The following is a 27,783-nucleotide window of genomic DNA, read 5'->3' on the forward strand; positions in this document are numbered from 1 at the left end:
GGAAGAGGGACAAAGAACCTAACCTCGATTATAGTGTTTATTTGATCATTTGTTCACTTATCTGATTGTGTTTACCTACATCAGATTCTTTGTGTACGCATTTGTCTCTGTTTCTGGGGAGGGTGGAAAGAAATGTAAGCGAGGGATTCCCTAATGTTGTCCTGTGCAGTGCTAGCCGGGTGCGTGAATGAATGAACCTGCCTACGCTCATTCTGCCCCATGCCGCCTCTATACTTGCTGGGTTCATGTTGGGTGACACCCATGGTCTGAACTCTAATTACCTGTTTCCATGTCTGGCTTCCCCCTTAGGCTGCTAATTGTGTGAAAAGAGTTTTAAGGTTTTATTTACTTTGTTCCCCATCTTCAAGAACAGATGTAGATAAGATCAGGAGTTCGAGCGATGTGTGTTTAATTGATTGTAGATAAACACATACATCGCTACCTTTCTCATAAGGAGTGCCTTGCTTTAGGAACAACAGGGCTGGCCAGTGATAGAGCCAGGCATTCCAGATGCAACACCGCCATCCAGTCTCTAGAAATGTTTTAAAAACATCGTTCAAACAAGGGTATTATTAACGCACTCAGAATCTCACGTGACCAAGTGTTGAGGTAACAGCTGTGCTTAAAAGCCACCAAAGGTTATTGCTACTAATGTGAGAAAAGGAGAGAAAGAATTTTCCAGTCTTAGCATTTGAAAAGAGACTTCGCCCAGGCAATTATTCCAGTCTGGGAAGGGGGAGTGGGGGGTGTGGTGCTGTCAGGAATCATGGGTGATTATCTCTTCCTAAACAACAATCCAATTTAAAAAAATCATTATAAATACTCACTCTTCGATCTACAAAGAGGAGATGAGGAAACAAAATCATCCTATTGAATTATTCATTGTAACCAATTTTATTTTAATGAAATCGACTAGGTTCCATTACTCTGGGCTTGGACATAATCTTTGTTACAAGGAGACTTCAGCTGTAACTAAATTTGCCATAATGAGATCAGCTCACTGGAGGATACAGGGTCAGGGGTGGGGAGGTATGTGCCGCCTGGGTGCAGGGCCGGACAAGGGGTCTGGGGGCTGGCAGAACAAAAGTCCCCCCAGTTCCCTGTTTCAAAGCGAGTGCCTGGAAGCCATTCCCACACCAACCCCATCATGCACGGGCCAACATGTGCACACACACAGACACTACACGCACAGCCTGCATGGCTGAGTCAAGCCTCTTCCTGGAGTGTAGACACGGCTCCCTTCTGACAGCAGAGAAGAGGAGGAAGTGTAACTGTGGCCGTCATCACCCTGCGCGGTGACTAGAGGAGGCTGGTGGTTAATTTTCACCCTGTCAGGGCCTCCAGGCAAGAGGTTGATGGCCTGAGAGAGGGAGTTGTGGGCTTCTTAGATGCACTGTGAGCACCTTCCCTTCCCTTAACCCAATTATACATTCCTCCTCCACTTTCCTCCTCCTCTCTCTCTCTCTCTGTCTCTTACACACACACACACAGGCACGCACACGCGAGCATCCTACAGGAACAGGCCGTGCAGAAGCAGCGATCCCGAAGCACAGGGAAGAGAGTGGGGAGGGAACCAGCTGTGTCGAGGTCCACCAGCCACGGATCTGGGCCCGCATACATGCTTCATAACCAACCGCCTCGCCATTCTTCAAGGGAAGAATTACTACTTACCTTGTAGAAACTGAGACGTGGAGTGGTTTCTGCAAGGTCACACAGCCTGTGGTGGGAAATTTAGGATGGAAAGTTTCTCCTGGAAGGCGACACTGGGAGTGTGGGAATGTGTGGTCTTGTTCAGGAGCTGGGAGTAGCCGGGTTCCTGAAAAATGTCACTGAATCAGGTGGAAAGAGCCATGGATGGATAGATCTTTGCGTTGGTGGTACCGTGCACACTCCATGAGGTGATTGAGGAGGAACTAAAGAGCCCCTTGACAAGGGTAAAGAGGAGAATGAAAAAGCTGGCTGAAAACTCAACATTCAAAAAGCTTAAGATCATAGCATCTGATCTCATTAATTCATGACAAATGGAAGGGGTAAAGTGGAAGCAGTGACTGATTTTATTTTCTTGGGCTCTGAAAATCACTGCAGACAGTGACTTCAGCCATGAAGTGAAAGATGCATGCTCCTTGGAAGGATAGCAGATTACAAAGCAGAGAAACCACTTTGCTGACAAAGGTCTGTCTAGTCAAAGCTATGGTTTTTCCAGTAGTTTTGTACGTATGTGAGAGTTGGACCATCAGGAAGGCTGAGCACCGAAGAATTGATGCTTTCAAACCATGGTGCTGGAGAAAACTCTTGAGAGTCTCTTGGACTGCAGGGAAATCAAACCAGTCAATCCTGAAGGAAATCAACCCTGAATATTCATTGAAGGGACTGATGCTGAAGCTGAAGCTCCAATTCTTTGGCCGCCTGATGTGAAGAGCCGACTCATTAGAAAAGACCCTGATGCTGGGAAAGACTGAGGGCAGGAGGAGAAGGGGGCAATGGAGGATGAGATGGTTGGATGGCATCACCACCTCAATGGACATGAGTTTCAGCAAACTCCAGGAGGTTGTGAAGGACAGGGAAGCCTGGTGTGCTGCAGTCCATGGGGTCACAAAGAGTCAGACACAACTTAGCTGATGAACAGCGACAGCAAAAATCTTCCAGGCACTGCTCACAGCTTGAGCTCAGGCTGCTCCCACTCTGTCTAGGTGTCCCTGTTGCTGGTACGCTGGTGTTCACTGGAACACTCTGTCCACTTGGAGAGTGATGAAATGACCACAGTGACGTCCGTTTCTTCTTTATAAGTCAGTATTGTCCTAGTCTCTGTATTTCCCCTGATGCTGCAAAAATGATAAATGCAGGTGTTTATTGGAGTTATGTCCCTGGCTCTGTGCTGGAGCCCATGGAAGAAACCAAAGAAGAAGGAGACCCAACCTTGACCTTATGAATGTGTAAGACCATAATGTGAGGATGCTCTCGAAAGGCATAGCCCTGTCGGAGTCAGCAGGCAGGCTATTACTGTGGTTACTGCGGAGACCCCACCCTCTCTGTGCTAGATGAGTCTAGAAAATGATTAAAATTTTCATTTCCATTTTTGCGTGAACCCTCCACTTCTCAAAGTCCCCGGTCTTGCTTGTCCATCCCCCTCAAACAAGATGCCCAAATTTGGTTAGCACTGATGCTGGGAGGGATGGGGGCAGGAGGAGAAGGGGACGACAGAGGATGAGATGGTTGGATGGCATCACTGACTCGATGGACGTGAGTCTGAGTGAACTCCGGGAGTTGGTGATGGACAGGGAGGCCTGGAGTGCTGCGATTCATGTTGTCGCAAAGAGTCCGACACGACTGAGCGACTGAACTGAACTGAACTGAAGCTCCTCCGCCCGAACATCGAGTCTTATATCCAAATGTTATCAGAAGCATCAAACCTCCCTGGCTGTGTGCATCGGGCTGAACATCCTATAATAAGAGACATTCTTGGGATGTTTTGGCCGTGCACCTTCCTGGCCCTGCTGGAATTCAAGAGGTCCCTGAGACAGAACAAAAATGGAACAGATTGAAAGTACAGAGTTATCTCTCTTTTGGGAAAGTCAGCACAGCTTGGTTTAAGTGTTTGCAAAGATCCCGTCTTGTTCTCATTTGGTCTCCAGGTCTCACATTTCTCTGTGCTTTACACCACAGGCTGCCAAAGAGAGCTGCAGAGATTCCTTCATCCTGCCCCCCACCCCGCCCCCCACTGCATTTCTTCCCAAGCCAGGTTCCTCCTGTCCAAATAGTCCCCTTCCTCCTCCCGCACAGGAGGTGGTGGAGACGCAAAGGCTATCGGAATGCGCAGTGCTCTCCCAGGGATTATGGACCTGCAGTCAACCAACCAATTTATTTGGTTGATCCTTTGAGAGTAACATTTAAACTAAGCATTTCCAGGGCTGTAGTTTCAGAGCCAAAGTAAAGACAACCTTGCTTAGCACAAGCGCTATCCACAATGAGAAGGAGTGCCTGTGATGCAGTAAGCTGCCATCACAAGGCACTCAGGCTGAGCTGGTGGTCACACAGGAAGCCCTGGGCATCTCGCCTTTCTTGGTGACTGATTCTGACTTTGCATCCACTGACCCATGATTAGACATATCAATCCTTTGCCACCTCACTGAGAATCGCTAGTACCTGTTCCTTGGCATATCCAGAACATGGTGTGCCTCTATTAAAATACAAATCATAATTTGTCTTGATGGATTTGTTGACTTATGCATTTGACTAAATGGGCAAATGAAAGGGTCCTGCCCTGAGGAATGTAAGCAGGTAGAAAACACAGACATCCGTGGGGTCAAGTGGAAGTCGTGCCAAGGTGGCCCTGCCTGCATAGCTTTTCTTTTTATTTGGGAATTTTGAGCCAGTTATTCCTCCAGGAACCTCAGTTGTCTCTTCTGGAAAGAGAGAATGGTGGCATCGATTTGGTGGGGATTAAGGGAGTGAATGCAGAGAAAAAGCTTAGCACTGTTTGTCACGGTGGTGGTTTTGTTCGTTTCCCATGTATCGGGTAGTGTGTGTTAATTCCGTCTTCGGTTCGTGTCAGGCCTCCTCTCTGCACCCTCATTCTAGTGAGCCACACTGCACAGAAGCTCAGTCAGCGTTTGGTTGGGTGAATAAGCACAGTTGCATTAACAAATGTTTCCTGCACACTCGGGGCTAGAGCAGGCACTTTGCGAAACTCCGGAGAAGCGCTGGTCCTTTTGTAGCCCTCACAGTGCTCACTATTCCATGGGAGGGGTGTGTCCAGCTAGAAATAGCAGCCAAGACCCAAGAGTCTGAGATTCAGAGGGAGTTTCCCTGAGGAAGAAACCGCACTGCTATCAGCTTACTCAGCCAGCAGGGATGAAAGCCAGCATGTAGGGATGGAAAAGTCCTTTGCCCACTTTCAGAAGGTCCTGGACAAATTATAAAAATAATATTTTCCAAGTTCAGCTAGGCTCTGCATCAAATTCCTTGAATCCGACTTAAGCTTCTGCAAAGGTAGGAATTGCTGCTCTCATCTGACAGATTGGGACAGGAAGGCTCTGAGAGCCGAGAGACTGACTAGTTGGGTGGGGTGCGCCCTTCTAAGAGACCGCGGCAGAACCAGGATTCAGGTCGCGGGGTTCGTCACAGGAGCCTGGGTGCAGGACAAGTCAGCTCACGCCCGCTTCCGTGGCTGACACAGGAGAACAGACCAGGAAGCCTGCCATTTGCGTGTTTTCTTGCCTAGTGTGCATTCAAGTACCTCGAGGAAAGTGGGAACCCCCTCTCCAGGACCGCCAGTATGGGCCCACTATTTCTGCCATGCCACCAACATCTCTACCTAGGGGCAGTCATTCTTTCACGTTAAGTGTTGCCCTTTCCAGAAAGTCACTTTAAACACGTTTATGAAAATATGGGAGAAGCTCAGGAAATGTTTCAAGTTGCTGAACCCTGAGTGTAGATTTTTGGCTCCATGGCTAATTATTAATGGATTGTGGGGAAGAACATGAAGCAAAACACCAGCAGGACAATTGTAGATGGAAGGGGAAACTTGGCTGCGTTTGCAGGTTTGTCACAAAAGCATGTGCTCTACCTGAGAAGCCTTGAGATGTTGGTAAGGGACTTGCAAGAGATGTGCGCTCCCTGGTGCCACCGAGTTGTAGGCCCAGAATGCAGGGACCATTCATCTGCATCTCCTGCGTCCTTGTGTCCAGAGGAAGGGAGCAGAAATCCACTGGGCTCTCTGACATAAGGACAAGATATCTTTCCACTGGCACCCATGGTGCAGGGTAGGACGTGCTGGGACCGAGGAGTCAAGGGGAGGGTGGGTGAATATTTCCTCTGGGTGTGATCGCTGAGCTGTGACTGGAAGGATAATCTGGGGTAGTAGAGGGGTATTGAAAGGAAGATCATGTCAGAGAGACAGAGAGACAGGGAGACAGGCATCCAAAAAAGGTCAATAAGAAATTCAGGGGGAAATGAAAAATGAGATCCAGGGGATGTCAAGAGAGATGGGCTATGAAAATGACCTGGCACCCGCCTTCAGATGCTTGAAATTTAGACTTCACTATTTATTTATGGGCTGCTCGAGGTCTCAGTTGTGGCCCCCGGGATGCTGGGTCGTTATTGGGACGTGCAGGATCTTTAGTTGTGCACGCAAACTCTTAGCAGCGTGGAGAATCTAGCTCCCTGGCCAGGGACTGAACTCAGGCCCCCTGCCATGGGCACGTGAAGTCTTAACCACTGGACAAGGGAAGTCCCTGCACTTTATTCCAAGTGCAGTGAGGAGCTTCTCTGAGGTTCTGAGCACCAACAGATCAGATGCTTATTTGAGGATGAGGACTGACCTCTAGGAGCACCGCCTGAAAGATGGGTTTGAAGCACCTTATGAAACTCAAGTTTTGCTTCTCATCTCAGAATGAAGAGCTGCCTTCCCTGTGTGCAGTAGGTGGACGTCCTTGCCTGTGCCACGCTTTCTCCTACTTCTTTCTCTTCTTGCACCAGCTACTGGTATTGCATTGAAACAGCCCCATGTGGACATTTTGCCTGGATGAGCCGTTCTCTGCTGATGCTCATATTGGCAAAGGGCTGGGGAGAGGGGCAACTGTGGGCTCAGTACCCAGTGCTGAGGCCCCTGCTGAGACGTATCCCTTCACCAGTGTGGTCAGCTCTTCTCGCTGGTGAAATGGGACAGCATCCGCTGGTGGTGGGGGGAAGCGGGAGGCCAAAGGGATGCGCCAAAATGTCAGAGAGGATTCCAAGCAGTTTTCCCAAGTACCCAAGGGATCTGCTTTCTTCTGGTGGTTTCTGAATAATTTCTCAAGAGCACATGTGTGAGTCATCTAAGGAGACAAAACAGCTAGTCCTATGGCCTGTTACAGTCTGTCCCATTGGTGTGGGGCACCCAAAAATCCCTCCAGAAGACTAAAAGCCAGTTTCTGCCTCAGAAAGGACCCCTTTGCCCTGGTGGTGATAACATCCTGGACTTGATATGGAAATGTGGGTTGGGGGGGCGGACTTTAAATCTATCAAATTTTTCATGACCCCAGCGAAGGTCTCCACCAGACTCTCCTCCACCCCTCTTCTTTTCTCCCTTCTTAAGTCACTTGCTGTTTCAAGCTTTATTCAAACCAATAAATGCTAGACATTATGACTGTGCCTTCCCAACTTTGAATGATGAGAGTTTTATAGAAAAAAAATGAGGTTCAGGATCAGCTCAACCTGGCTTCTGATTCTAGAGTCACCAATTACTGACTCTGTCCCTCCAAGCAAGCCGGTTCTCCTTGCCTCTGCCCCATCTGTGAAACAGGAGTGGCAGCATTCCTATGGCAGGCGTTGGTCAAGGATGACACAGTGGGTCCACAGATGTTGAGACAGTGGGTCCACAGATGTAGGTTTCCTTCTGCTAGCAACTAAAACCTTTTTAAAGAAGTGCTTCTTTCTGTCCATGGAGTTTTAGCAACTGAGGGATCCAATGAGGAAATATTGAGTTCTGTGTTGTTATTTTTAAAGAAACACAGTCTTTAGGACTACAGAAATCTAAGCAGAGAGAGACTTTGAGAGTCTGTTGGTCCTATTTCACTTAAGATTTGGCTGTGATGAAATAACTTCCCTAAACCCCTCAATCCCTATCTGTTAGAAAGCAATTCTGATATTTGGATTTAAAACCCACTATAGTCTTGTTGTGAACCTACTATGTCTCCATTCAGTTCAGTTCAGTCGTGTCCAACTCTTTGTGACCCCATGGACTGCAGCACACTAGGCTTCCCTGTCCGTCACCAATCCCTGGAGCTTGCTCAGACTCATGTCCGTGGAGTCGGTGATGCCATCCAACCATCCCATCCTCTGCCGTCCCCTTCTCCTGCCTTCAATCTTTCACTATGTCTAGAACATCCTTTTCAGCAGGGAGTCGAGGCTGAGAGGAAGTGTTCAACCACTACCCTCAAGTCATCTGCTGTGTCCTTGGAGGACAGGGAACCCTGACACAGGTACTTCTAAGAAGGAAAGAAAAACTTGGGCAAACCACGGTGGTATGCAGGCACGTGGAGTTATTCTTAGAGACACGTGCATTGACAGGGGAGGGTGTGCTGGCCTGCGCAGCAGACACGCACGGGTTACAGGAAGGTGCTTCATGGAGCAGAGAAAGCTCTTGCTTGCCAGTCGACTCCTGTCTTGCAGCCCAAGAGCAAGCCAGGCTTTGTGGTTTGGGGCGGCTTCCACTGGTTCTCTGCAGAGAGCAGACACGGCCGGGCCAGTTCACACCACAGCCCCTCCTGCAAGATCCCTAGGCCTTTGTCTTTCTTGCATCTCTCAGCCCACTCCTCTCCCATCTTGCTGTCTGTATTCTCCGCATCGTCCCTCCCTCCCTATCCCTTCAGGACCAGACCCCTTCCCTCCTTCCTTGCCGTTTACTCAGGCTCCCGCAAGACTCAATTCCATCCTTGTCTTTCATTTTCTCTTCTTTTTATTTTTTAAAATTATTGTTCTTTTAAGTGGGGGCACCGGTGTTTGGCCAGCGTCGTCTTTGCTGTATAATTTAGTTTCATGTCCTGTACCCAAGAAACATGTCAAATATGTAAACAGCGTTCACTCTCCGAGACCATAATACGCTTAGGAAGCAGCAGCCGGTCGAGCTTGCTGAGCCTGCGGCTTCAGCGGTATTGGAGTCTGCCCCCAAAACCACATGCTCGTTTCTCCAAGTCTGGAAGTAAACTTTCTCGAGCCAGGCCCGAAGGATGGGGGTCTGGGGAGAGTTGGATGTCGGTTGTGCACAGCATTTTGCTTCTGGGGGGGGTGTGTGTGTTCATTTGTTTGTTTTGTAACCCCCTTGCCCCCCACTCTCCACCCCAACATCCTTACTTTTAAAAAGTAACCTAGGCAGTCTATAGAAGCTGCGTGCTCTGTCTCTCAGTTGTGTCTGACTCTTTGCGACCCCATGGACTGTAGCCCACAGGCTCCTCTGTCCATGAAATTTCTCAGGCAAGAATACTGGAGTGGATTAGTGGGTTGCCATTTCCTTCTCCAGGGCATCTTCCCAAAGCAGGGATCAAATGTCTCTTGTGTCTCCTGCACTGGCAGGATTCTTTCCCCCGGCGCCACCTGGGAAGCCCGTTATCTATAGAACCAGACCAAAAAGAGCTTTCTACCCTCTTCACCACCCCAGACACAGATTTTTTAAAACTCACCTAATTCTTTGGCTAGATCCATGTGCCAGGATATATTTGTAGCGTGTTCATTTTTGAGGGAGAAATGGACTCAGAGAGGCACGTGACAGGTACCCATGCTGAGGGGCAAGCTCCTGTGCCAGGGTGGTCCAGCAAAGTCTTCCCTGGGGGGCTCCTGCCCGCCCCGAGACCTTTTCCAAACTGGACCCATACATCCAGCTGGTGGAAGGGGATGCTTGCCTGAAGCCTGCATTTGTCTCCATCTTGGGAAAGAGAGGTGAGTTGGGGAGAGATCTGGCCTGCTGGCAGGATACTGCTCTCAGGAATTGTGGCTACTGCCAGGGTGATGCCCAGGTCTGCAACACAGCTGCCTGGGGCAAGGGGTCTGGGAAGAGAAAAGTAATCCAGAGCCATGCAGGAAGGAGAGAAACTGACACACACTGGGGAGCTGTGGTCAGTTCATGTGCCGGAGAAGGTAGAGCTGGGTCAGTGTAGAGAGCCGGCCTCCAGATCCGTTCTCTGATAGGACTTTTGGCGACAGTGGAGGTGCCTACTGCCCCTCCTGGCACTACTGCCCCTCGCCACCTATTGTACTGAACCCTGGAGATGTGGCTCAGGGCACTAAGGAACTGAACTTCTGATGAATTTAAAATTAAATAGCCACAGGCAGACACTGAGCCCCCCTGTTAGAGCTGTTCTTGTCTAGCACGTCCTCGTGCGGCCACCTGTAGTGAGACCCAGGGCGACCATAGTCTCTCTCTGCCTCAGTCTCCTCATCTGTAAAACAGGGAGATGGACTGGCAGTTGCGAGTATTCTAGAAAACGGCATGCAAAGAGCACGTGGAGCATTGCTTGGCATGTAAGAACTGGGGTCTACACGGATTCACTTTGGTGATGGCATTAAATCCTTATAATCTAGTGAGAACTGTGTTCTTGTTTCACAGATGGAGAAGCAAAAGAACCCTTCCTCCAAATGGTGGAACAGGAGTGAGACCAATGGTTTCAGGCTCCACAGCCCACATGCTTTCCAGCAGACACACTTCTCCCAAGAATTTTTTTTTTTTTTTTAAGAATAACCCTTCTTTTGTTCCCAAAGTGAAATATGACATACTCATCTTTTTGTGATACATCATCTTAAATCATTAAGCCTGCACGTATCTTTATTGGAGGATTTTTCCTTTTGTAGTACCTTTTCCATCGTTCACAATAAATATTGGTCTCAGGGATCTCTCGGTTGTGAAAGATCTCTATTTATTTATATTTATGCGCTGTGCTCCCCACGGCATATAAAATCCCAGAGTCTTAGCACGTAAGGCCTTCCACGGTCTGTTTGCCTCAGCTTTTCCTCACAGCCTGTTGTCTAACAGGTTTATTAGACAGGAACCTTCCAGACAGAATGGACCCATCTGCAATCCCCAGACAGACCTTGGAGTTTCCATTTCTTCTACATGGAAACACCATCCTTCATTCATCCACCTTTAAAAAAAATTCATCCATTTTTGGCTGTGCTGGGTCTTCATTGCTCTGCACAGGCTTTCTCTAGGTGAGCAGGGGCTACTCCTCATTGCGCTGTTCAGGCTGCCCATTGCAGTGTCTTCTCTGGTTGTGGAACATGGGCTCTAGAGAGGGCGGGCTTCAGTACTTGCAACGTGCAGGCTCGGTACTTACAGAACCCCAGCCCTAGAGCACGGGCTTCAGTAATTGTGGCTGGCAGTTGTGATTCACAGCACAGCTGCTCCACGGCATGTCGGATCTTCCCGGCCCAGGGGTGGAACCCATGTCTCCCACATGGGCAGGTGATTCTCAACCTCTGGACCACCAGGGAAGTCCTCTCATTTAAAGCTTAACTATCTTTCAAGGTCTGCTTCAACCAGCTCCTCTTTCACGTGGCGTCTCTTGACCATCCCAGCCCGTGTGGAGCCCTCACTCTCTGATACCACATAGCACTTCTGCAACCATCCGTGGCCCGGCACAAGTGGCCTTTTATCAGTACTTTGCATCGGCCTTTGTCTATGACTTTCCATACCACATGTCCCATGAACTGCTGAGTATCTGGGCTCCATCTTACACCTTGAGGTACGCCAGGTCTAGAACAGAGTTTGGTACCTGAAAAGCCGAGTTTCACAGTGTGACAACACATACACAGCCGCCAACCCCTCTAAGAGATAATGATTATCTTTCACTGGTTGCAGAGGACTAAGCTGAGACTCACGAAGGTTGCTTGACAATAAACATGAGAGGACAGATGCAGAGGAATGACTAAATAATAGTAAATGACAGTAATCACCAAGGACATAGTAGTAATAGCAATAGCTGGTGGTGATAGCAACATAAAAGCTCTGGCTTTCTGCCTGAGTACTCCATGTCAGGACCTCTACCCAGAGTTTCACTCCGTTGTTAGCACATTTATACCCGCCAGCCGCTTTGGGAAGTAGGGACTAACTTTCACTGGTTTACAAAGGACTAAATTGGGACTTAACAAAGGTGAAGTATTAATAACTCACCCAAGTTTCTACAACCAGCTAAGGGTGAGGCAGGGAAATCTGGAATTCATGCCCAGGACTGTCTTCTTCTAGAACCTGGAAAAAAGAAGTGGGAAGGGACAACGGAGGGGAATGTTCAGCGTGTTTCTGGCCTGCAGGGCTATGTGTCTGCACTTGCAAGGGATCTTTTAACCCTGGGACAACCCTCCAAAGTAGATCTCGTCATTTGATTTTTCAGTGGAGGAACTGAGGCATCTTAGAGTATTCAGTCATGATGTCAGTGAGTTCTGGCCCACATCTCTCGGATGTGTGTGACTTCCACTGCTCATGGAAAGTTCAGACAAGTGGCAGGTGTAGGATTGTTGAGAAGGTCATATTGTAGATCCCAGATCATGCTGGGATGGTTCCCATGGACCATGTCTCAAAACAGCTGCTTCAACACCCTGCTCTTCTGCAGATGTGTGCTGCCTCGTCCAAGGGCCCCCTGGGAGAGAGCACCACTGCAGATGGCCTCTGTCCCCCAGAGGGCTCTGCGGCTGGGGTGGTGGACACGGGCGTCAGCAGCGCCCATTGGACATTTGATGGGCAAAGCCCCCAATTTGCATGTCACTGTCCCTCCTGCTGAAACCTGGAGAGGAAGGCCAGAGAGAGATGCCACCCTCATCCTTCAGAATGTGAGCCGTTCTTTGAGCTGGAAGGTCAGCATATGCTGATAAAAGCATATGCCAGCCCTGTCCTTGGGTCGTTGCACACATCAGAGCATGGCATCCTTCAGAGCCTCTTCCTTGGAGAAATCGGACTGGAGCAGCCCTGCCAAGAGGACTGCTGCTCTTCAAAAGCAAAGAGGAGAGGCACGCACGCGGCACTTTCCAGCGCTTTCTCCCAGGGTGATCAGAGGGGATCAGAAAACCCTGAGGTTTGTGGTGAAGGGCAGAACCCAAGACAAGGTGCTCTGAGTGGCCTGGGCACCAGTTGGGCCTCCCTGCAGGCAGTGGCCTGGGCACTGAGCGGGGCTCCCTGCAGGCAATGGTCTGGGCACCGAGCGGGGCCTCCCTGCAGGCAGTGCCCTGAGCACCAGTGGGGCTCCCTGCAGGCAGTGTGACTTGTCCGTCATCCTGGTCACAGCTTGGGGCACACACATTTTATTAGGAAAGGAGGAGATGGCAAAGAAGGGGCAGGGAGAAAACAACACAAAGACAACCTGGAAACTCCTAGTTTTATGAACTTGAGAAAGTCTTGTTCTTTTAATGCACAGCTGTTTTTAAGTGAAAAATCACTCCCTTGACCTTTCTCGAATAGGCCAGTGTGGTCAAGACTGCCATTAACCACTGCTCAACTATGCTTAACCAAGGGTTTCAGTGACCGGGCACTGAGTTTGAACACGGTCACCACTTCCCTGATTAACCCATGCACATCTCAGGGATCCCAGAGTAGGTGAAGGAGCAGTCTGGAGGCTTCCTCGGACAGCCTGTGTGAGTCCGAGTGGCTCTGAGCAGTGCTTTGCTCCTCAGTTGACCGTGTCTCCCAATTCCACCCCGAGCCTGTAGACAGGGCATTTCAGAGCAAAGCTCACTGGATCTGTGTTCTCCGTCTTTGGTGTCTGATTTTCTGACACAGGCATTTGGGGGTACTGGATTTAGAGCAGACGGTATTGCTTGGCCCTGTTAGTAGAATGACAGTACCCTGGTATTCTGGTCTTGAACTGGAAGTGTTTCCATACTCAAAGTCCTGTTTTAAAACTGACGGTGCTCCCAAACTCTGAAATACATGTCGGATTCATATTGCTTCAGGATTCACATTGGAGACTGGTGATGCCTCCGAATTTTCACCTCACGCTGCCAGTATCTCTGGGTTTCAATCCAGATTTGAGTGCACATTCTAGTTGAAGATAACAGCACCATCTTGATGTCTTCCAGAGTCTAGGCTGCTTATATTCTGACCTAGAATTCATGAAATGTCATTCATTGCTTTCAGTACAATTTTTTTTTTTAAGAGATTTGGAAACACATAAAGTTAGCAATGTGACTTTTAAAAAGAATACGAATGTCCTCAGAATTGTGTTTGCAGCAAAATTCTACATCTCGAACTTTATCCTTCATGCTTCTGCTATTGACATCATCTGGGAAACTGGGTTTGTCATGGCTCAGCTGTGGCCCAGTTTTTCTCCTTCTCTCGCTTTTTTTTTCTCCAGCCCTTGCTCTCCAGCCTCTTGATATTAAGATTCGTCATTTCAGGCCTGGTGCTTGGGCACAGATAGTTTGGGAACTTCTTTTTTCCCAGTTCCTCTCGGCCTGCACAAACCTTGAGCAAAGAGCCCACCACATTGTTGGATGGGTGCTTGCTGGCATCATCATTTACCCCCCGCCCCCACCTCCACTTGGGTCTGGGACCTCTTTTGGGGAAGGGATTTTATCTTTATGGCCTTTTTTCCCCTTCTCTGGGATCCATTTTCCTTAGATATCATGAGATAAAGAACCTAACTCGTAATAAGTGTCATGTCAGTGTATATTGAATGAGTGCATGAGTGAATGAATGAGAGAGAAATATAAGAAGTATGTGAGCTTTGGCCAGAGCAAAATTTGAGTATTCCAAAAGAAGACTGAGATCTCTGGAAGCACCCCCAAGCCCCCATCCCTCACCCCTAAACACTTTTAAGAAGGTCCTGCAACCCACTCTTCTAACCCTGTCAGCATCTTAACTGCCGGAGGAGACACATGTACTGTGAAGTCACCCACGGACCATCTGGCTGGGGATCCCGTGTCCCTCCTCGGCTTCAGGAGATTACGTAAACTGGACAGCAGCCTCCAGATGTTAGCAGTTTCTGCTCATTTTTTTCCCCTCCCTTTTCAACAACAATAATAATAATTAAAACAAACATGGGCCTCATCCCCTACCCGCACCCCTGAAATTACAAACAGGTGGGTCCAGATGCCCTCCCCATCCCAAGGCATAGTGTCTGAGCTGAGTCCCGAGCCTTGGGGAGGCCTGTCCTGCCCCAAGCCAGCCAGCCAGGCCAGCTGCCCTGTGACTCCGGCCCCAGGCCCCAGAGCAGGCCCATGGCCATGTCATGAGAAGGGCCTCTGCTGGACTTTCCCTCTCTCTGGCTCCCACCCCCAAAGCCTTGGCCTCCAACTTAAATGGATGTATTTTGGAGGACTAGGTGGCTTAAGAGATTAGTAATGAGATCCCAAGTCTTTCAGTGCCGGGTCAGGAGTTCAGAGGCGGGCCTGGGTGACTGGTGAATGGCGTAATTACGGAGCCGAGAGCGGGCCTGCGGAGGGCCCCTGTGAAATGAGCCCGGCCCAGCCTCTAAAGGGACAAGTTGTCAGCTGCACAAAAGCCGACCGCCACATCCGACACTAATCACTCTCCCTTGTTAGAGGATTTACTAGCTGGAGGAGCCTGAGCCCCCTGCCCAGCGCCTCCTCGAAACGGGTGGGTGGGTTCCGGTGCTAAGCACGCCCAAGGCCCAGCTCTGCTGTCTGGGAGATGGGAGATGGTGCTGACCCCGAGGGTCAGCGTGGTGAGAACCCCCATGTTGTACAAAGTCGGTGGCTGACCTGTGTCCTTTTGTTAACTAGCACTCCCGCTGCCACGGTGATTATTTCTTCCTCTTCCTTGGCCTCAGTTTTCCCACCTGAAAATGTGTAATAGGACTCTTCCTTTCACAGTGAGACGAGGATGGAGTTGATGGCGGTGAAAGCAGGTGAGAGCTCACCATCACTGCTATCATCGTCGCTTCTCTGCGAATCACCATTTACCCTAGGTGGGTCCCGGTTTCCTCATCTGTGTCAAAGGAGGCAGACTTGTAGTACCACCAGTGGGAATCAGACCCGGACTTCACAGTCCTGATTGGTATGGCTTAAGGATGCCGTTGGTCCTCAGGCTCCCTACCTGGAGAGCAGATGAGGATGGCAATTCCTGCCTTACTCAGGAAGGAGAGGATCTGTGCTTGGGACATAGTTGCTGGTTGAGGTGTTGGCAAAGAAAGTGTGTTTTGTCTTTGCCATTGATCATGGACACCTTCTGAGGCCCCTTGCATAAACACTTCCTTTAGAAGAAGGTTGGGGCATCCAATTTCTGTCCCTTAGAAGTCCTGAGTGTCTGTCTGTCTGTAAAATTAGGCCATTGAGTGAGCGGTTCCCAAGAATCAATTCTGTGACTCTGAACCATTTCTTTTCTAAGAAAATTGGTTTCCTCACCTATGAAAATGTCAGGATGCTGTGTGACAGTGGTGTTTTAAGTGACGTCTTTGCATGTTTCCCCTTGAGAGCCTAGGCATCTTTTCCAGGACCATTTGATCAGACCAGGGGCTTGTGCCCCAAACCATAGCATTCCAGACACATGTGGGAGGGGTGGGCCAGGAGGATGTTAGACCCCTAAGGAGTGTGAAATGCCTAATGTGTTAGGGACAGACTCTGGGGGGCAACAAGGTACTAGCCACCCTGGAGCTGAGCCCCAAGCCTGGAGGGCATCTAATGCCAGGTTACCTTATCCGCGAGGGTCTCCTGGGTGGGGAGGCCGTGAGGTCTGCCGAGTGGAGGAGGTAACTCTACACCCCAGGCACCCGCCCTATACACAGGAAATGCTTCTTTGCTCGATTGTCCACGACAAATAATAAATCCTGAAATTGAAAGAAAGGCAATCCAGCCTTCCCACTCCCCTTTCCGTCTTTTTAAGGCAGGTTTCAAGGGGGACGCTGTTCTGAGGGCGGGGGCGGGGGGTGGGGGGCAGTGAGCACTGTTTCTGATGATCAGGAAAGAAAGCCTGGCTTCCCCCGCTTCTGTCTCTGTCTCTCTGTCTCTGTCTCTGTCTCTCTCTCCCTAGTTGTAGTAGTAGTTTAGTCGCTCAGTCGTGTCCGACTCTGTGACCACGTGGACTCTTTCACTAGTAAGTGTGTAAAATGGAGACTGGAGGAGGAAATTGAAAACGTGTTAACGGAAGTCAGATGAGGGGATTGAAAGTGTGTGTGTGTGTGTGTGTGTATCGTGTAATGTTAACCACAGTGATGGATACCTTTTAAGATATTTTGTGCGTCATACTCAGAGGGTCAGTTTGGAGGAAGGAGCACAGGAAGGTGATCGGGAGGGGCAGAGCAGTGAGTGGGGAACCGGACCCAGGCGGGAGAGGACCGCGGCGTTCCACAGCCAGTGAACGCGGACCTGAGCCAGAGTCGGCACATTTGGTCTCCATGCCGCCTTCATGGAGACCAGGCACGCGGAGCTCGTGTTAGACGCCTGATACGTATTAAGGACCAGTAACATCCCTGTGACTGGTGTCAGCTCATTCTTTATTCAACTGGCTTAGTGCTTACTTTAGGCTTTCTCCTGGTAGCTCAGTTGGTAAAGAATCTGCCTGCAGTGCAGGAGACTCGGGTTCAATCCCTGAGTTAGGATGATCCCCTAGAGAAGGGCATGGCCACCCACTCCAGGATCCTTGCCTGGAAAATCCCGCAGACAGAGGAGCCTGGCAAGCTACAGTCCACAGGGTCGCAAGAGTCAGATACATCTCAGCGACTAAACCACCTGTGCTTAGTATTAAAGAGGTAGCAAGTAAGGCCTCATGCTTGCCCTCAGTGAGCGAACAGCCAAGTGCAGGGGCTGCAGATAGGCCCACCTCCTGGGCCAGTCCTGAGCCAGGGCGAGTCTGCAGTCAGGGAGGCAGCAGGCCCGGGCTAAGGATGGCTGTCCTGGGCAGGAGGTGGGGGAGCGGCCGCCCTGACCCCACACGTGGGCCTCGAGTGCTCTGCTGGGCTCAAGGGCCATTGCGCCTCCTTGGGGTGTCTCAGGTTCTCTCAGGGTGGCTTTAGGGAGTAAGCAAAGCAGTGGAATCAACCAGGCTCTGGAGTGCATTACGCTAATGAGAGAGACGGCTGTGAGTACCATTTCTTTTGTCATCGGCCTGCTCACAGGACGTCAGCGCTGGGTGAGCCTGGGTGGTAGCCGGATGCGGCTGCCAGACGTACTGGTGCTCCTGAACAGATGCTGGGTCTCTGGTGTCTTCCTGAATCCAGGGTTCATCATCACTTCCCAGCGCTGGTCGAGGCCCCCAGAGACCCGGGCTTCTGGATCAGACGTTGTCAGCTCTGAACCGCATGTGCGGCCTTGCAAAAGCCGCATCATCTCAACAAAGGCCATGTTCAAGGAGCCCTGCCCAGTGACCTGTACTGCACACCAATGAAAAGGAGAGATCAATCAGGCGTGGGCAGTGTCCTCGAAGCTCATGCGTGGGGACAGATGGGCGAGAAACCACAGCACAGCGTGTTACACAAAGGCTGTGACGAAGTGTCCTCGGCTCGTCCAGCCACAGGATGGGGAGAGAACGGACGTTGAGTCAGACCACTTGGCTTTGACCTCTACGTCCCAGGGGAGCAGCCAGTGCCTTCCAAACCTCAGAGCCCTTATCTCTCCAAGAGGGACACACACACACACAAAACAGTCATTCCTCAGCGTTATTGTGAGGGTCAGAGGAGGTAATACATGGGGCAGCATCAGTCCTGGGGGGCCATCCTTAAGAGCCAGTCCCCTGTCTCTCCCCAACAAGAGCTCTGAGGAGGGAGCGGCATGTTCTCAAAGGAACAGCCAAGCCAGCTTTATAGAGGCAGCTTTATTTCACGTTGACAACTCTGTGTCCACTCTCCCAAGGCCCGTTACAGCCTGCAGTCTTCAGAGCAAGGACCCTGCCCACCTCTGCAGCCTTGCAGTTCTTGGGGAAATGGCTTGGCTTGGGGCCTGTAAACCTGAGGTTAACACGTGGCCCGAGTAGAAATATTCTGAACCACTGCCTGGGGAGTGTGTGTGTGTGTGTGTGTGTGTGTGTGTGTGTGTGTGCGCGCGCGCGTGTGTGCACAAGTGCTTGTTGTGCACACACTTCTGCGCTTACATGCAGTTTTTGTTTGCATGCTCCCCTCCCCCTCCCTATTCCTTTTCCTCTCTTTTTCCATGAGGCCCTTTCCCAGGTCCCTTTGGACTGACAGAGGAAATTGGAGAAGATGGGCTCGAGGTTTGACGAGCACTTCCTCCATCCTGTGATTGACAAAAGGGCATGTAAATCTGTAAAAGTGAAATTCAGGAGAAACCTCCTGGCATCTCCCTTGTGTGGGAAAATGCCAGAACGCCCACTCCCCCTCCTCTCTCTCCGTCCCTGCCTTTGTGTACATCGTGTGTGGGTGGAAGATAAACTGGATTTCAAAAACCCTTTGAAAGCAAGACATCGTTAACTCCTCTAATTGGAAGCAGTCTTCTTCGAGGGAGGAGGTCTGGAGGCGGGTGCTGGGTGTCGGGGCTGGCAGTGCCTGGTGTGGGTGAAAGTCCCCAGGCCCTAGGGCCACGGAGGCCTCGCTTCTGTAGGCTGAGAGCCAGCCCGGAGGACCGTCGCAGCACTGGCCTGCTCCCCACTGGGCTCTGTCCCCCACCTGTCCGTCAGGCGTGATGGCTGGGGTCAGATCTCTGAGGACTTTCCCAACTCAAACACCCGACGGTCTCAAAGCTCTGGGGGAAGAACTTCCGGCTCTTTTGCAGCACACACAAAAAGAAAAGAAAAAGAAAACAGAAAACACGTTGCTGGAATGACTGCAGTAAAGTTTTAGGTTACTTCTCCAGTTGCCTTAGAAATGCTGGCTGTGATAGGAGTTAGCTTTTGGCCTCAGGGTATCAGAGACATGGGATCCCTGAGCCAACTCAGACCTACAGGAGCGTCAGATTTCACTGCAGAATCGATACTTTTGCTGGAAGGAACTGGACATCAAAAGGTGGCAGAATGTCAGAACAGAAAAGCCCTTTGGGGTTCCATCTTACTCCATCCTTCTACAAGCAGGAACGATGAATGTCAGAGAAAGTCGGTAACTGAGTTGGTTCTAGGAGGCAGGTCCTGGAGCCTGGCAGCGTGGGCTCCTTGAACCACACAGCTCCATCCCAGAACAGGCCTGGAAGGTCCTGCTTTTGTCTGCTGAACCATTCAGCAGACCAGGAGAAACAACCAGAAAAAACGCCAAGTCCTTTATCTATAACAGCCCTGAGCCATATGTAGACAAGCTCTCTTCAAATTATATCTACGGTCAAGAGTCGGGGCTGAGTTTGCGCCTGGATTTGAGTTTTGGTTCTACTAACTAGTTGTGTGACCTTCAGTGAACTTTGCTGTTGTTCAGTCGCCAAATTGTGTCCGACTCTTTGCGACCCCATGGACTGCAGCACGCCAGGCTTCCCTGTCCCTTGCTGGCCCGGAGTTTGCCCAAGTTCATGTCAGCGAATTACTGGGCTTCAATTTCCTTATAGATTAAAGGGGTATAATAATAGCACCTATCTTACCTAGCCATCATTGAAGACTGCATGCTTTCATACGTATAGAGTCCTGAAAGCAGTGCCCAGCAGACAGCAGGCACTCCATGTACCCTGCTGGCCCAGCAGACAGCGGGCACTCCACATACCCTGCTGGCATAATTGGTGTTCACTGGTCAACTCTTGTGTCCTGTCTGCTGGGCAATTTGCTGGGATTTATTTGAGGGTAAATGAAACATAGTTCTCACCTTGGAAGCCTTGAGAGTTTAAAGGGATAAGACTGAGCTCTAAACAACTATAATCCAACCTGACAAGTGATGTAACGGAGGCATATATAAAGAACTATATGGACACATAAGAGGGAGCAATTAATTCTGCCTGGGGGGTGAGCAAAGGCTTTCAGAGGAGGGGTGATATTTGAGACTGGCTTTGAAGTATGTGTCGTGTTTCACGAAATGGGCCATCATCGAGTGCCATGGAGGGAAGTGGGGGTGGGGAGGGGGAAGGGAACTGGGCACAAGCCTTTCGACAGTGGAGTCTGTGGCACGCAGGAGGAAGGGCGGTTCAGTGGGAAGGGGGCACCCATGTGCGCCTGCATGGATGGAGCGCAGCTGGCTCTGCACCTGGGGATGAGCCCGAGCCAGCTCCCAAGGCCCTTGTAAGCTGCATCTAGGGAAGTTTCCATCCTGTGGTCCAGGGGCAGCCACGGATGGGGTGAGAACTAGCAGGGTGATATGATGCATTCTCCATTGTGAAAGCGATTTATGGGAGCCTCCGGAGCAGGGACGGGGCGGTGGTGGTGAATCTGCCTACCGGTGTAGGAGGCGCGGGTTTGACCCCTGGGTTGGGATGGTCCCCGGAGCAGAAAAGGACAACCCACTCCAGTTTTCTTGCCTAGAGAATCCCATGGACAGAGGAGTCTGGCAGGCTACAGTCCATAGGGTTGCAAAGAGCAGGACAAGACAGAGTGCACGCGCACACACAGGAGCAGGGAGAGGGTGTGGCGTGACTGGCAGTGAGGAGAGTGGTCCTCAGTATCTCCTTCTCCATCAGAGGGAGCAGAGGTTTTAATCAAAACAGCAATTGAGCTGCCATGTGATGGAGTCCACAGAATGTGGACTCAGAGTCCAGAATCCTGCTGTTATACACAATTGGATGTGTGAGCTTGAAAGAGTCATTGAAAGCTTCCGTGCCCCCTTGCCTCATCAGAAAAATGGGATAATTCCAGCCTCCCTGAATAAGTGAGAGGATTAAATGATACCGTGCCCATGAGACCTTGGGGGATAGTATTTCTGTGGGTGTTCTTAAGCTGCTGGGGCACCACTGCACTTCACAGATGGAGAGACAGGCTGGGAGAGATGTCCAGCCAATAAGTGGCAGACAGAACTGGCCCACGTCCCCTGTGTCTCTTGGTTTCTATTTTTAAAGTGAGCACAGATATCTCTGAAGATGACAGAGAGTCTGAGGCAGTGTGCTAAAGATGAGACTTTCCCCTTCAAGGTCAAGGGGAAAGTGGGTTGTTCACCCCCTTGGTTTCTGCACTAAGATGAGGTTGAAAGGCAATGAGTTGCCCAGCTTCCATCAGAGACATAGAGCTGGGCTTCCTGCAGAAGCAAGTAACATGGACACTGGGATGGCTGCTATGCATCCTTGGGGAAGGGGAGAAATCTCACCAGGGATGGTTCTGCTTAAGGGAGGGGGGCTTCAGAGAGTATAGAACACGGGAGAGGACAGGCATCGGTTCTGGGGCCAGAAAGGCATTGTTGTCATATCAGGTTTGCCACTTACTTGCTGTGATGTATTGTGCAAGACACCTGCCCTCCCTCAGTCACTGGAAAAGAAATGCTCCCAGTTGATAACCTACTTAAGTCGCGCTAATTCTAAAGCTCTAAGATGTGGAAGCTTATGAGTGTTGCTGCTTAGAGGAAAGAGTAGAAGAAAGCACAGCTAGACATCTTCCCCTGGCTTGTTGGGAAGAATCTCCCCAGAGGTAAGCTGGGCTGTTTATGAATGGAAGAGAGTCCCCCATCTGTGAAGCAATCAAGAAGATGCTGGGTAAGATGACACCACCCTTATGGCAGAAAGTGAAGAGGAGCTAAAAAGCCCCTTGATGAAAGTGAAAGAGGAGAGGGAAAAAGTTGGCTTAAAGCTCAACAATCAGAAAACGAAGATCATGGCATCCAGTCCCATCACTCCATGGGAAATAGATGGGGAAACAGTAGAAACAGTGTCAGACTTTATTTTTTTGAGCTCCAAAATCACTGCAGATGGTGACTGCAGCCATGAAATTAAAAGACGCTTACTCCTTGGAAGGAAAGTTATGACCAACCTAGATAGTATATTCAAAAGCAGAGACATTACTTTGCCGACTAAGGTCCATCTAGTCAAGGCTATGGTTTTTCCTGTGGTCATGTATGGATGTGAGAGTTGGACTGTGAAGAAGGCTGAGCACCGAAGAATTGACACGTTTGAACTGTGGTGTTGGAGAAGACTCTTGAGAGTCCGTTGGACTGCAAGGAGATCCAACCAGTCCATTCTGAAGGAGATCAACCCTGGGATTTCTTTGGAAGGAATGATGCTTAAAGCTGAAGCTCCAGTACTTTGGCCACCTGATGTGAAGAGTTGACTCATTGGAAAAGACTCTGATGCTGGGAGGGATTGGGGGCAGGAGGCGAAGGGGACGACAGAGGATGAGATGGCTGGATGGCATCACTGACTCGATGGACTTGAGTTTGAGTGAACTCCGGGAGTTGGTGATGGACAGGGAGGCCTGGCGTGCTGCGATTCATGGGGTTGCAAAGAGTCGGACACGACTGAGCAACTGAACTGAACTGAATTGAACTGAATTCCTCCTCTTACCCTGAAAAGACTTAAGCGACATCTGCTCTTTGCATGACATCATTACATGAATTTCTCTTCCCCCACTTCACTGGATCATATATTTCTTACTGTATTCAGTCATTTATTAATTTATTGATTGATTCATTCAATCATTTATTCAGTCACTTAACCATTTGTTAATTATTCATTCATTCCGTGAATATCAATGTCAATCACTCAAAATAATATTATCTGTTTTATTTCTGTTTATTGTGATGAGAACACTTAAAAAGAAATCTACCCTCTTAAGTTTTTATGGGCACAATAGAATAACATTGACTATGTTGCTGTGGTTTAGTCTCTAATTGTGTCCGACTCTTTGTGACCCCGTGGACTGTAGCCCACCGGGCTCCTCTGTCCATGGGATTTCCCAGGCAAGAATGCTGGAGTGGGTTGCCATTTCCTTCTCCGGGGGATCTTCCTGACTCAGGGATCAGACCCACATCTCCTGCAAGTCTCCTGCAATGCGGGTGAATTCTTTACCACTGAGCCAACTACGAAGCCCCATTATTGATTATAAGTATAGTGTTATACAGTAGATCTATTAAAATTTTAATCAACTTGCTTAACTGAGACTTCATTGTTGATTTATACGTTGATTTATAAACTTATAGCAACCCCTTTGTCCCTTTCCCTGCTGCCCCTGGCAGCTCCCATTCCACTCTTCAATTCTGTGGGTTGAGCTATGTTGGATACCTCATGTAAGTGGAATCGTGCAGTAACTGTCTCTTAGTGACTACCTAGGTGCACTTAGAATAACCTTGAGGTTCCTCTGTGTGGCCGAATGTGGCAGTATTTCCTTCTCTTTTCAGGTTTAATGCTGTTCTATTGTGTGTACCCACCGCATTTAGTTTATCCATTTATCTGTTGATGACATTTAGGTTGTTCTCACCTCTTGGCTGTTGCAAATAATGCTGCATGAACATGGGCATAAACAATGCAGCAAGATCACTGTCAACTAGAGGAGACCCTCTCCTCTTCTCTCCAGAAGAGCCTAGAGACTGCGATGCTTCTAGAGCCTCCGTGATGTATCCCACAAACCAGTGAGTGATGTGAAGGAAGGGAGGAGAGTTCGTTCATACCAGTAGGACAGAGAGAATCAAAAGGTTGCTGGGTTCACCTCCCTGCCATCACTGGGTGTTGGTCATCTCTTGACCAAGGGGGCAATCTCGAATCCTTGGCATCATGTGAAGGATTTGTGTGTAGAGACCAGGAGGGAGAGCAGAATGACTCTGCCTGGGATTGAAGAGAGGTGGAGATTGGGAAGGGAGAGGGGGTGAGAGAGGTTGGGAAGGTTGCTGAAGACCCTGGTTGGAGAGAGAGGATGAGTAAACAGCAGCCTGGGGTGACGATGGGAGACCATGAGCCCCCACGAGAGAGCAGTGTCACCCCCTGCTCGCTCCCCCACGACATGCCCAGTAAAGTCTACACTGCTCAGTAAGGCTTTGTGGGATTGGATTTGCCTTTTCAGAAGGTACAAAACATGGGTGGGTGAAAGCAGAGCGCCTGCATAGAATCAGGTATCTTGGGGATCACACTTAGATATGTGCCCCTCCTTTTGCCCAAGGGCAAGGCTCTTCTCCTCTCAGAGAGAGCCCGGTGGGCCATCCCCCTTCCATCCACGGCTGCTGCATGAGCCCCACCCCGCCGCTTCCTCTGTAACCGTCCCCCACCTCCCCAGGAACAGAGATGATTTTAACATCGGCTGGGGCTTCGGGCCAGGGTTCAGCAACATTTGTTTGTTCCTCTCTGATCTGCTTTGACTGTCCATGGTCAGGATCACAGCCAGCCCGAAACAAGCACAGCACTAAATGGGAAACCAGGAGAATAAAATAACAGCACCACATCCCTCTAAGCCCTGTCTGGTGCTGATAGGGTTGATGAGATAAGAGGAAATTGTGTTTAAGCAGTAAGAGGGCTCTGTTCACGACCGAGACTTCTCTGACCCTGCATGAGATAAGCTCCGGGCTCAGCACTCCAGAGATGCGCTCCACCACGCTCTGCGGGGGGACTGGCAGCTAAGAACACAAGGGGAAAGAATTCCAGAAGGATACGTGTCGAATCGCTGGCCTGGATTTCAAATGCCATAGATAGTTTGTGCGATGTCTCACACTGTTGTAAAATGTAACCCAATCCCCTGGCGGATCTGCCTGAGCCCAGTCTCCGTTGTTTTTGAGAAAAACAAATAAACTGTCTGCCAGCCCATTAAATTGGCTATGTTTTGCCCACAGCCTCCTCGGTATTAGGCTTCTAGGGATTTGAATAGCTGAAGTCATCATTTCTGGCCGATAAGACGGTTGATTCTTGGCACCTTTTCTCTCCTTATGAAGTTACCTGTGACATTCAGGAGACTAATACTGTATTCCCAAGACCCACTGACACCTTGGGGAAGGGTGAGGGGAACTTTGGCAGTGAACACGTTTCAGTACTCTTCTGGGTTTTAAAGCAATGAAGCTCTCAAATGAAACAATACAAGGCATCCTGATACATAAAACAGATGGGTGAAGATGCTTTGGTTGAAACAGTGGAGCAGAGGCTAAACACACCTTCCCCATCCTGATGCCTAGGCTGACACCTCCAAGCAACTCTAGGAATCCATAGGTGACACCTTGAAAGGCCATGACCTAATCCAACATTCAGATGTGAAAGATAGCCTGAGGTCCAAAGATGGGAGACAGCGAGTCCGCAATTACACATCAAATGTTGAGGGAGCTGGTGTCTTAACCAGGTATCTTAACCCAGCTCACTATTGCAGGAACTCCCTGGGTGACGGTGTGATTCTCCAAAGTTGGTTAAGACACTTTTTCTTCTTCTATTTGATATTTCAAGAAAGAACTGAAGACGTTAACTTTAAGGGAAATTGGGTGAAGCATATATGGAACTCTTGGTATTTCTTCCTTTGCAAGTTTCCTGTAAACATGAAATTATTCCAAAACAAAACGTTTATTTTCAGAGAAAGCGTTGCAGCTTGCAGTTGTGGATTACAGTGCGACCATGTGTTTTAGCTTGACTTTGATTAGTGAATTTGATGTGCAACTTTCCACGCTATTTTTAATTCTACACTCATCTGTATGGCTCCCTGGGTATAGTCTAACTTCGTTTGATTTTAATAAATAGAATCCTAATGCACTTATCCACTTATACCTCATTCTTTATTCATTCCACGTTACGCTTTTGCAATCCCTCTGTGTTGTCATCTATGAACTCACAAATGGGGCTTCCATTTTTCTTGGCCAGGGTGCATATTGAATCAGGTGTCAGATATTCTCAGGATCATCCCCACATGTGAATCTCTTTCAGTCCTCTTAATATTCTTTTGCTTGTGGAATCCTAACATGTGAATGCATCATCTTTACTCACCCCTTCTTTGACAGGGGAGTATATAAACTGTCCCTGATCTGTTTTTAATTGATCTGTTTTTTATTGAAGGGTGATTGCTTTACAAGATTGTGTTGATTTCTACCAAACATCAACATGAATCCGCTATAGGTTTACCCTTGTCCCCTCCCACTTGAATATCCCTCCCACCTCCTTCCCCATCCCACACCTCTAGGTTATTACAGAGCCCTGGTTTGAACCCCCTGAGTCATACAGCACATGCCTTTTGGCTATCTGTTTTACATATGGTAGTGGAGAAGGCAATGGCACCCCACTCCAGTGCTCTTGCCTGGCAAATCCCATGGACGGAGGAGCCTGTCGCTGAGGGCCGGACACAACTGAGCGACTTCACTTTTCACTTTCATGCGTTGGAGAAGGAAATGGCAACCCACTCCAGTGTTCTTGCCTGGAGAGTCCCAGGGATGGGGGAGCCTGGTGGGCTGCCGTCTATGGGGTCGCACAGAGTCGGACACGACTGAAGTGACTTAGCAGCAGCAGCAGTGTATGTTTCCATGTTACTCTCCATACATCCCACCCTCTCCTTCCTGACTCCATAGCCGTGTCCATACATCTGTTCTCTTTCTGTGTCTCCATTGCTACTCTGCATATAGGCTCATCAGTGCCATCTTTCTAGATTCCATATACAGGCGTTAATACACAATCTTTGTTTTTCTCTTTCTGACTTACTTCACTCTTTATAATTAGCTCTAGGTTCATCCACCTCATTAGGACTGACTCAAATGCATCCCTTTTTATGGCTGAGGAATATTTCATTGTATATCTGTACCACAGCTTCTTTATCCATTCATCTGTCGATGGACATCTAGGTCGCTTCCATGTTCTAGCTATTGTAAATAGAGCTGCAGCAAGCATTGGAGTACATGCGTCTTTCAATTGTGGTTTCCTCAGGGTATATGCCTAGTGGTGGGATTGCTGGGTCATATGATGGTTTTATTCCTAGTGTTTTACGGACTCGCCATACTGTTCTCCATAGTGGCTTTATCAATTTACATTCCCACCAACAGTGTAAAAGGGTTCCCTTTTCTCCACACCTTTTCTTGTCATTTATTGTTCGTAGGTTTTTTGATGATGGCATATCCGTAATCTTTTGCTACTTTAAATATTGCTGGAATGGATAGTCTTGATCCTTGTATATATATATATTTTTTTTTTCCTTTCCTTTTTTTTGTTTTACGTGTGTATGTTTGTTTGTGTAATTGACATTAGATCATCTCACTCTTTTTCTCATAGCTTATAAGACCTTAGAGTTCTCTCGGTTAGCCTTACTTTTTAGGCAAGTCACCTGAGACCCACAGATCTGGAATGACGGGCCCAAATTCCCAGAGAATATTGAGAAAGGGGTCACCATAGAGATGCAAGGAAAAACACTAATTGCGGATGCCCTTTGGCAAAGAGCCTGACGTAGCTCAAGAGGGCCGCAGCTGCTCCTCTCCTCGTCCGTCGCGGCTCTTTTCTGGTCTCCAGCGGACAGTTGCGCAGGCAAATGTGATTCCTCGATGAGTGCCTGCATACACTGTCACCCCGGGCTCCTCCCACGGTCTCCGTTGTCTGGTGTCTGGTCCCAGAGTGTTTGACCAATTGCAGTTACTCAATAAATAGTGTTGGACT

At 49.3% G+C, this 27,783-nt stretch overlaps 1 protein-coding gene across 1 annotated transcript in view; it reads left to right on the plus strand.

The window, feature by feature from the left end:
* PAPPA (pappalysin 1) overlaps window positions 1–27,783 on the plus strand; it is a 254,703-nt gene that overhangs the window by 150,415 nt on the left and 76,505 nt on the right. The window lies entirely within an intron of this gene.

Source organism: Capricornis sumatraensis, chromosome 6 (assembly GCF_032405125.1).
Source record: "Capricornis sumatraensis isolate serow.1 chromosome 6, serow.2, whole genome shotgun sequence".
Lineage (NCBI taxonomy): Eukaryota > Metazoa > Chordata > Mammalia > Artiodactyla > Bovidae > Capricornis > Capricornis sumatraensis.